This window comes from Lathyrus oleraceus, chromosome 3, assembly GCF_024323335.1.
Source record: "Lathyrus oleraceus cultivar Zhongwan6 chromosome 3, CAAS_Psat_ZW6_1.0, whole genome shotgun sequence".
In the NCBI taxonomy this organism is placed as follows: Eukaryota; Viridiplantae; Streptophyta; class Magnoliopsida; order Fabales; family Fabaceae; genus Lathyrus; species Lathyrus oleraceus.
Window position 1 is genome coordinate 361,243,900 of NC_066581.1, and position 11,637 is coordinate 361,255,536.

General features: G+C 35.7%; 1 long non-coding RNA gene across 3 annotated transcripts; it reads right to left on the reverse strand.

Moving 5' to 3' along the window:
- Positions 1 to 212: 212 nt before the first annotated feature.
- Positions 213 to 2,239, reverse strand: LOC127127684 (uncharacterized). Of its 3 annotated transcripts, none has more exons than XR_007805419.1 (3): positions 1,777 to 2,224; positions 704 to 1,666; positions 213 to 509 (listed from the first exon to the last, which is right to left on the reverse strand). It is a non-coding gene; the product is annotated as an uncharacterized LOC127127684 (long non-coding RNA). The 3 variants fall into 3 exon arrangements; XR_007805420.1 differs by having other exon boundaries at positions 213 to 899; positions 992 to 1,666; positions 1,777 to 2,223; XR_007805418.1 differs by having other exon boundaries at positions 213 to 1,666; positions 1,777 to 2,239.
- Positions 2,240 to 11,637: the final 9,398 nt, after the last annotated feature.

An 11,637-nucleotide genomic window follows, 5' to 3' on the forward strand; every position in this document is an offset into this window, starting at 1 on the left:
GTTCATGTTAATGTTTCATTCAAGTCATAGTCTTGTTCATCATTCATGTTAATCCCAAGTCATGTTTATAGTTCATCTCAATCTATTTCAAGTCATGGTCATCCAATGGTTCACATTCATCAATTCAATGCAAGTATCAGGATTCAATTCCAACAAACATCAAGTTCAAATTCACGGTCAAATATGAAATTCAAGATTATACAAGTATAAGATTCATTTCAAAGTCAATCCAATTTCATTCATATCAATTCCACTCATTACAATTCATAATTTGTTCATTACATGAGAAAATACAAAAAAAAAATGATGACCAATGGTTGACTTTGGTCAACCGTTTACTTTTTGGTCAACTTTGACCAAAGTCAACCAAATCTTTTTCATCCTAAGCCTCCACCCTAAATCTAACCATTATCTTCAAATTCCATCTTGATTCTTTGGATTTCCATTTGTAGATGGATACTTCAAATCCCTATTTTGATGTCATGTTTGTTTAACCATCCAATCATGACCTACATGAACATGAAACATGAATGGGAATAGAAACATAGCAAGGCCATTTTACAATCACCTAAATCAGAACTTATGTGAGTCATACTACAAGGAAGCAAACCATGCTACAAGCCACAAAAAGAACTCATAACAAGCTAAGCAAAAAGAGGTTGAACCAAAGTCAGAATGGCAATGAACACCATGATGTCCAAACCTGCATTACAAAGTCAAAAATCATCACAGCTAAGCTTCATTCACAAACTGAACCTAGGACAGCAGAACACAAACATCCAGCCAACATGAATCCACCAAACCATTTGATTGCAAGCAAATACCGACTTGAAGGGCGGGAGGAGTGTGCTTTTGTAGGCATAAATATCAAGATGCAGTACAAATCGGTTATGCCATACCTGCAAAGAAATGAATTCCGAATAAATTCATAATGTGTATCAATTTGTTTCGAAGCTCACAGATCCATAAGATGTTGGACGAACGAACTCACAGGATGTCAAAGCTCATAAGCAAGGGGTCACATGTTACTTTCAACAGAAACTTCACCTTTCAATTTAACCTTAACATACAAATCTAACAGCCATTCAGTAATCCAGTAGAAAATCATTTAACCAGCTTCATCCGAATTTAATTAGCTATTCAACAGTTCACAATGCTAACTGCGTTAACCGTATCCAATAACCATTTAGTTCAAGTTAACTCATAACAGAATTCCTCAGCACTAACCTATAACAGAATTCTAAATGGATAAAAACAAAACAATGATAACAGAACCAGTATAACAAAGCCAGCTATTGGTTTTTTCACAAAAAGGGCATAGCAGTATTTTCAGTTCACAAAATAACATTTCATTTGAGTTTCAATCTGAATTTCCAAACTAACTATTTCATTTGTAACTAACCTTGGATTTGGATTTCATTTGAGCTACATTTTATAACCGAATTAAGCTCTATAAAAACCCAACCTCATCACCATTCATAGGGGCAGAATCATTTTTCTCTCAATCTTTATTCTAGATCCAGCTTCATCACGGTTCACTCAAGATTCTGCAAAAAAACTCCCCTTCTACATATTTTCTCTTTCACTTGCAATGTCTGATGTTCTGCACCTAAGGGATTCCAATCTCCATTCATCATTCACCATTGAAGTTTGAAGCTAACTAATACTGCTTCAAATACGGCATTTGAAAAGTTCATTCCGTATCAGAAGAATCAATTTAGAAGAAATTTTTGAAGCAGAAGAAGAAAAGGTTGAAGCAGAAGGAAGATCCAATACCTGATCAAACCAAAAGTTCTGCCACGGTTAGTTTGCTTGTTCCAGCTTTGCTTCTGCTTCTTCTTGATGCTGCATAAACGAGATGTATTGTTGTTATTTTAGAAGGCTTGGCCTTCCTTTTCCCGCATCTTGGTTCGTGCTTTGAAAGAAGAGATGCGACGCATCATGACACCACTTGTGAAACGCCGAAAACGATGGAGTTTGCGCGTGTAGTTGAAGATAAATAATTGAGTTCAAGTAGCTCAATGCATTTATCCATTCTTGAATAAGCTTTCGCCGAACTCGTCACTTTCGCACCCTGCACCGTCTAGGCTTCACCATCCTCGCCATCACCTCTGCATTTGGAATCGAAGCTTGAGCGTCGTTTGTGTTTGTTCGACTGAGTACGTTGGCATGAAGGGAAAGAAAGGAAAAATGGCCCTTAGACCCGGTCCAACATCCATTCTCCTATGGACCTTCTATGTTAGGCCTAGCATCATGTGTTGTTTACTCGCCTTCTATCTGCACCCCTCCAGTAACTTGGGTCCCTATCGAACGTACTATGTTGGGCCTTGCTTCCAGGCCCAACCGTTTTTCTCGTGATGGCACCTCCATTCGGGTCCACACCCCCTCCTGCTTGCTTAGGCCCAATTCCAGAGTGGGCTTGTTTCTTGTTTTGGTTTAGTTTAGCAATTAGTGTTTTAGATTAGCAATTAGGATATTGATTTAGTTATTAGGCTTTAAATCTTGATTAATTGGGTTCACTAAAAGAGATTAGAATTTAGTATTTGGGAGTTAATTATAATATTTAGAAATTTATTTTTAATCAGTTAATTAAATTTAGAAAATTAAAATTAACTAGGATTGATTAGATTTTAGTTGATTATAGAATTTAGTTAGTTTTTAAACAATTAGATTAACATCAAATTTTAGGACTTAATCAATTTTAGGCATAGTTAGATTTTGACTAGAATTTAATTTGTGCTAATAATTGAATATTCTTGTAAAATGACCATTTTACCCTTTATGGGTGATTTTGGTGTTTTAGCCTTATAATCACATGATCCCTTAGCATTTTTAACATAGAATTTTAATCGAGATTTTGACTAACTGTAACATGCTCCCTTAGGACTAAAATTTGACATTAAAATTTTAATCAAGTCTTAACATTAACATGATCACTTAGGATAGTTTGATTAATTTCTAACCATTATATTAGGTCTAATTTTAATTTCTAATTAATCCAAACCCTCTGATTTAAATTGACCAAAATCAATTTTGATCAATTAAATCCTTTGAACTTGTATAATCCCACAATCTAAATTGAGTGACCAAAAGACTCTTGGTCACTTAATAAGACTTTTTCTTCTAAACTGCGGAGCTCGAAGCCTCAAGTCAGAATCTTCAATCAAGGCATCCTCAGTCCCATCAAGCAGCGGATTATACAAGATAGATCAAAGGTCAACACTTGGTAAATATGATTCAAATTGTACGAAACGGGCCTTAAGTAATAAGGAATGGTCAAACGGAGTTTCTCCTATCCTTGTCTAGAGTGACTCTACATACGGGACGTAGGCCCCAACTATTCAGAACATTCGCCCTTATTCATAGACTTTAGTGTGATACGGATCAAATAAACTACCAAGTCTTCTTCATATAAAAACAACATCAACACAATGATCAACAATGAAGATTCTTCTCCAACAACTTGTCAGTTATGAGAAGTATCATATGCCATGAGCCTTAAGTAATAAGGAATGATGAAACGGAATGTCTCCTATCCTTGTCTAGAGCGACTTTGCGTACGGGGTGTAGGCCCTAGCTATTCAAAGTGTTCACCCTTATTCTTAGACTTTAGTGTGATTCTCGTTAATCAACTATCAAGTCTTTCTCTCCTCATCATTGCAAGAAACAATAACAAAAATTCTCCTCCCGCAACTTGAAAGTTAGGATGAGGATCATGTGCCACGAGCCTTAAGTGGTAAAGAAGGAATGAGACTTGAGCTTTCCTACACTCATTCTGGATATCTTTGGGTGCGGGACATTTGGCCCGTCGCTTATGTGTGATTCTTATCAAGTAACTATCAAGTAACTTTCAAGTCTATTATCCTCTTTCATTCAATCATTCTATCATCTCTTCTTGCCTCCCTAATCATCTTATTTTCACCCTTTAGTAAGTTGAACTATGAAAGCTCTGACTTCCTTATTGCACTATAAGGATACGTAGGCAGGAGAACCCAGTTTCTTTGCGAGCTACCCTATTTATCAATCAATCGTTCTTTACTCATCAATCAATACAATCTTTTTAAGATCAACTATACTTCTCCTTGGCCTCCTTATGCATCCCTTTAGGACGATTTAGCGGCAGTCCGCCTCATCAATCAAGAGTTGTTTGGGATTGTGCCCAAACACTTAATTCAGTCTTTATTTTTTGGCTTTACCCTATAGCGGCAGCCATGCTAGCCCACGTATCGATAAACGCCTACTTTGCTCTTCGATTCAGAATCTATCTCCTTCTTGGATCCAAGATAATGTCCTTCTTTGATCTCTCACTCTCTGTTCCCCATCCAGTGATACATTATTCCTTGTACTACAGTACTGCAATCATTCCTTGAAGTGGTGTTTATCTTGTGAGTCCTCATTGCTTAGACAAATATCTCTCTCCTTGTTCCATGGCAGTTAACCTTTGAAATTGGGTCTATCTTGTGAGTACCCGTTGCTTGGACAAATACCTTTTGATACCATTTTGTTGGTACAAATTATACTTTTCATCACTGTATATCTCCCTCTATTCTCGTGGTTCCACGAACTACGATTGCTATGATTTTCTCATTGCACAATGAGAATATGTAGGTACGAGGATGTGAATCCTTGGTGAGCATACTTCTAATTATTTTTGCCTTAGGGCATTCCTCCATTCATCTCTATGATGCACTCATATTCTACCTTCCTTCACTCCATGTGATACACCAGTTATCTTTGAGCCAAATACACTATATTTTTTTGCTCTGTCTTGCGTCACCTTGTGAACCAAGAGATGTTTGGGTCATACCCCTAAACACTTATTTCTTCGTATTTTCGGCATTACCCTATAGCGGCAGTCATGCTAGCCCACGTACTGGTAAAAGCCATTTTACTCTTGGGTTCATGTTTTCACCCTTGTTGGAGTTCAAAAGACAATCCTTTGGTTTAGACCATACTTCGATCACTTCTTTTCATCTTCCATCACTAGTTCTTTGAACTACAAAGCTCTGAATTCCTCATTGCACTATAAGGATACGTAGGCATGAGGGCCTCAATCCTCGTCGAGCACTTTATCTATTTCTTTTCCTTTCCCAAATCTTTTGCGAGTAATCTTTAGATATCACACTCATTCGAGTAAGAACAATAAAAAAGGTTCCCATGGAGTACCAAGGATGTTTGGGGTGCTAATACTTTCCCCTTGCATAACCGACTTCATTACCCAACATATCTCTTTCCCCCTGAGTTCCATTGATGTTTTCCCTTTCCTTCGGGAATAAATAAAGTTCGATGGTGACTCTGTTGTATGTTCGAGCATGTGATACGTTCGGGTATATTTCCTCTAGCTTCAACCACGAGTGAAAATCATACATCTTCTTAAGTTATTTGTATATTTTTAATTTTTTTTTCAAATACCTAAACAAAAACTCAATATTATTTTTTGATTTAATAAGAAAATTTTGATCTTTGATTTTATTTCTATCTATCTTTGTTAAAAAAATATCTAAATAAACTAAATTATTTGTCATAAAAAAAATAGTCTTTATTAAAGTGACAAGAAAAAAGAATCATGAACGGACCTAGAAGGGGTGTTATTAGAACCTAAGGCGGTAAAGCTCACAATATTGACCCAAACTGAAAATAAAGGAAACCCATCATGATATGGTCATAGATCCTCTTGACTCGTTTGAGGTCCTGAACCAGCCAAGTAGATGCCAAAAATTAAAACACAGTTTACAAAAGGGGAACCCTAGCAGCCTTTCAACATCCTTCCCCCCTGCTTTCCAATGTTCAATAAAACAAGTTCCATATCCTTCTCCTTTTTCTCAAACGGGATCTCCCTATGGCCAAAATCGAAAATTGGTTCAATAGCACACCAGTTTTCGTTCGAAAACCATGAAGAATCGTATCGATTCCATACAACTAAAAAAGCCTCATGTATGTTCGACATCAACCATATCACCATGAAGAATCATACATTCAGTTTGAAAGAAAAGTTTCATGCCAACTTCAAAAGAAGATTCATCTCATTTAAAAAAAAATCAAACACTTACTTTCGAAAATAAAAAACTCATTAAATCAAACACCCAGTTCACATTCAAGCATCAAAAATGGAAATGAAGGGAAATAGAGGTTCAAAAATAGATACCAACACCAGAAATTCCGCTTCAAAACTAGTTCCGGATATGCTTTGCTCTATGTGCAATTGGATCTAGGGGTGTTCAAAACCAAACTAACCCAATAGAAAACCGCAAACCAAACCAAACCGAAACCGCAAAAAACCGCATTTGGTTCGGATTCATTTGGGTCATTTTTTAATAAAACCGCACGGTTTGGTTTGGTTTGCGGTTTGTATTTTGCAAACCGAACTAAACCAAACCAAACCGCATTATGTTACAACCCAAAGTTCACTTATCCCACATTCAACCCAAACCTCAAACCTAGTATGCCTTAACCTTACAATTACAAACGATTTTCTCTTAATCACACTTAGGGTTTCAATTTCAACCTTCTTAAATCTCTCATAGTAGTATCACACATTCTTCTCATCTTCTTTTCCATGTAGGTGTCGCCTATTCTACTCTAATAAGTCCTCTATTATGTTCTTTCTTTTTTATCTTTTATGTTACTATTTTCTCTTCCAATTACGTTTTGATTGTACTTTTCTTCTCAATCTCGCATCTCTTATGTTCTTTTTTTCATCTTCTCTAATCTCTCACCTCATATGTTTTTTTTTTTTATGTTTATTTATAATGTTTTTGATATTATTTTATGCTACTATTTATATTTGTCTTTTATTCCACTTTTGTCTAATTTGGTTTTTTGCATATTGAATGAAACGTTTTTGTCTAAATATGATGAATTTTGATGCTATTTAGTAATATATGAATTACTAACCACAAAGTTATGTCGTTATTTATAGGAGTATATATGGCTCAATAAAAATATTATAAAAATCGAACCAATCCAAATCGCATTGATTTGGTTTGGTTTGGTTTGGTTTTATTTCTAAAAGTCAACCGAACCAAACCGAACCGCATGCTTTTTTCTCTTGCGGTTCGGGTGATTTTTATCGCAAAAACCCCCCAAACCGCACCGCGAACACCCCTAATTGGATCTTTCCTTTCTAACACTTCACTGAATTTCAATTTCTTGCTGATTTGTTGTTGTTGCTATAGATTTTAATGAGAAAAGTAGAGTTCTGTTGGTTCAATGTATTGAACTTTTTTTATGGATACTCTTAATTTTTCATCTAAAGTTTTGTTGAATTATGATAGAAAAAATTTATCAGTTCAGATTAGGACTTGGTGTAATATAATATGATTTGAATTTGTTCATTATGAGGTTTAAAATTTTCTTATGATATTCTAATGAAAAATCCCGCTGTGTTTGAAATGTTTCTTGTAAATGTGCTAACTTTCTGTTGGTTCTATTTGGATAGGTCAAAGTTCTCTATTCAAAGGAAATCAGAGGTGGGGGACAAAGTTTTCACGCAAGTAGCAAACAAACCAGCAAAAATGCAAGTTTGAGGGGTCCCCACTCATTTGGCATTATTCTTTTTTTTTTGTGTAATTTTGTTTAATGTAATATTTAATCTAAACTTTAATGTGAAGATTAATGTAATGATTTTATTTTAGTAAATAAATATTTGATGCAAAATAAAATAAGAATGTAAATGATAGTATTTAAATTTTGATTTAATCTTATTCTTTTATTACTTAGTTCAAAATTCAAAACAACTTCTCATTACTTATATTTCCAAACCATAAAATAATTTTATAAAACCTAGTAACAAGGATTAAAACAAAATAAATCTAAATAAAGCTTAATTTAATTGAATTTGAAATGCCAAGAAGGTATAGCTAAAAAACACTAAATGAAATTCCAAATGAATGAATCATAAAGTTCAAAAATGACTACAAGTAATTATGATTGAAGAATCCAACCAAAAGTGATGAACTATCCAAGCTTAAGATTCCAGAGCCTTTAATGGTGCATGATAAGAACAAATTGAACTTAACAAGAACAACGGAAATAGAGTTACTTAGTCTTCAATTATTGAACTTATGCGTGGAAAGATCTGTATGATCAAATGAAATGGTCATGAGAAATGATGCAACATGAGATGCTAGTGAATCATAAATGCAAATGAATGGATACAAATAAAATGAATGTGAATGACTGAAACACAAATGAGTGATTTTAGATGGGGGTAAAATTTGGGGTATGACAGTTTCCCCTATTTAAATATCTTTACTGGATAACATGAGTGATGATAGTCCTCACGGAATCAGGGTGAAAGGTATTTAAATACAGAAGACCTGAAATTTTGCCCCTAGATGCAATTTCATGTCATGCTATGAGCTAAAGGACTTCTCTTTTTGGTTTACTAGGGATACGATTGAAATGAAATGAACCCTTGTGTGGTTTTTTTACAATGGATGATGGACATACCTATGGGGAATGAGGGATACATATGGTAGGGGTGATCCATAGGAAATGTCAAAGACAAACGGGACAAGACTTACTAGGGATGAAAAATTGCTGGAAAAAAGACACTGGGAAATATTCAAAATATGTTTTATCAATATGTTCAGACATGACCTAACGATACTTTAGAATATATCTGACAGTCCTGAATATTTCTCACAAGAAATTCATCCAATCAAAGATTTTGGAGATTCCTAACAGGGAATTTATCCAAGACAAAAAAATAAGCATGAGTCTTCTTATAAGTAGATCATCCATGCAAAAGGCTATAATGATTCTTTACAAAGAAATCAATCAAGACAAGCATCATTGGAGTTTTCTAACGTGAAAAACTTCCAAGCTTCTGGGAATTCCTTAAAGTGATGAGTCATACATGACTTTCTAGGAACCATCAGGAAAAACAGGGTAATGAAACTCTCTGTAAGTACCAACAAAGTTGGACTTAGACCGTAACATTGGTCACGACCAGCTTTTAACTAATGGGTACCAGTTGCAACATGGACCTTAAATGATGCGGGTGACAACCAGACTTCGGATGCCAATTAAAATTGGATTTACAAATAGTGGCAACGATGTCAATGACAATTGGGTTTTGGACAGACTACCGACGATAACTGGACTCATAGATTTCGATTTTATACATGATATATGAATGATCATGATATGCAAATGCTGACACTATGCAAACTGGGAGCTTATAGAGGCTTTTTACGGAGGTCATGATTCCTCAACACCGATAACTCGACCAAGTACTTGTAATAGACGCATTCAAAAGAGAATCTATCAAGATTGACAGTTACAACTAGCCAAGGGGTCATTCCACGAGATTGATAGGTTGTGCTCCATGGAGATTCATGTTATGGTGATCTATGAGTGATTTTGCAACCTTGAGACTTTAGTAAAAACAAATGATTTCCTTTTGATCCTTGCATATGTCAAAGGAAATTTGTGGTTTTTCAATATGTTTTAAAACTCTTTTCAAGTTTCAAAATTTCATGATTAACAAACAAATGACATTTTCGCATAACAAAGAAAAACATAGAAGAACACAATTGACAGTAATTGATAGGAAAAATTTGTATTTTATTCAAGAAAGGTATCATGCAAAAGGCGTAGCTCCATGGAATGTTACAATTTTGAAAATGGAAATGGGAAAAGGTTTACATTTAATCCAACAACTACTACTATCCCTAAGACTCCACAAAACCTTGCTTCTGAAGGGAGCAACTGGATTGATCTTCTAACTTTGTCTCTTTTGTGTTGATCAGTTTTATCTAATATAGTCTTTGCCTTTATCCTTAATTTTTGCCTAAACCTCCCTTTCGAGTTTTCAGTCAACCGGGACGCTCTTTTTTGCCCAAGCTGCCCTTTCGGGTTTTCATTCCACCAAGACACTCTTTTTTCCTAAGTCTCCCTTTCGGGTTTTAAACTTAGTGAGTTATTCATTTTTTATTTTATCCCTAACTTTTTCTTGGACCGCCCTTTCAATTTTTCAGTCCACCGGGATACCCATTTTTGCCTAAGTCGTCTTTTCAAGTTTTCAACTTAGTAGGTTTTTTTATCAGGCATAGTGTTTTTTTGACTTCATCAAAGTTCATGGGGTGTGAGAACTCTTCATCATCCATAGTTGTAATAATCAAGGCACCTCTGGAGAAGGCTTTATTTACAACATATGGGCCTTCATAATTGGGAGTCAACTTCCCATGTGAGTCTTTTATACAGACATGATCTTTTTGAGCACGAGGTCTCCTTCTCTAAATTCCCGAAGATAGACCTTCTTGTCAAATGCCCTTTTGAGTCGCTTCTGGTACAACTGTCCATGGCACAGAGAGGTCATTCACTTCTTATTGATGAGGTTCAACTGGTCAAATATGTTTTGGATCCATTCAGCCTTTTCTAGCTTGGTCTCCATCAAGATTCTCATCGAATGTATCTCTACTTCGATTGCGAGAACTGCTTTCGTCCCATATACCAATGAGAATGGGGTTGCCCTATGTTGAAGTGCGGACTGAGGTCTGGTATCCATGCAGTGTGAAGTGTAGCATTTTGTGCCAATCCTTGTAGGTTTTCACCATTTTTTGTAGGATCTTCTTAATGTTTTTATTGGTGGCTTCAACATCGTTGTTCATCTTTAGACAATATGGTGATGAGTTATGGTGCTCAATCCTAAAGATCTCGTATAACTCTTTCATTGTCTTATTGTTCAGATTCGTCCCATTGTCTGTGAGGATCCGACTTGGAACTCCATAGCGGCAAATAATTTCTTTCTTGAGGAAACTGGCAACCACTTGTCTCGTTATGTTGGCATAATAGGAAACTTCCACCACCTAGTAAAGTAATAAATGGCGAGAAGGATGAAGTGGTGACCATTGGAAGCTTTAGGATTGATGGTGCCTATCATGTCAATTCCCCATAATGAGAAAGGTCAGGGCGATGTCAAAACATTTAGCAGCATTGGCAACACATGCACTTTGTCAGCATAGATTTGGCATTTATGGCATTTTCTGGCATAGTTGAAACAGTCAAACTCCATGGTTAACCAGTAATAACCAGGCCTTAAAATCTTCTTCACCGTAGAATTCCCATTAGCATGGGTTCCAAAGGATCCCTCATGAGTCTCTTTGATCAACAGGTCTGCTTCGTATCTATCCACGCATCTGAGCAGAACCATTTCGTGATTTCTCTTGTATAACACATCATTGCTCAAGAAGAACTTGGATGCTAATTTCCTCAAAGTTTTCTTGTCAAGGGTCATGGAAAGTTTTCTTAACAGGTGAGTCTTTCAGTTAAGGCACGCTTTTCAAATATATATTTTATTGGATCCATTTTTTAGATCAACAAAATAGTGTAACATATCATGTACTGCCTTGGACAACGAGCGGACCATGCTAAAGCATAACAAGTTTTCTCCAAGAGTGAATATCGGGTTTCATAATTAGTAAACTTCTTTCTCAGATAGTAAATGGCATGTTCCTTCCGAACGGTTTCATCATGTTATCCCATCACGTATCTCATTGACTCTTCAAGCACAGTCAGATACATAAAGAGTGACTTCCTCTAAACAGGTGAAATCAAAATAGGAGACTCTTGCAGATAATCTCTACTCTTCTCAAAAGATTTTTGGCAGTCAGAGTTCCATTCAATTGCTTG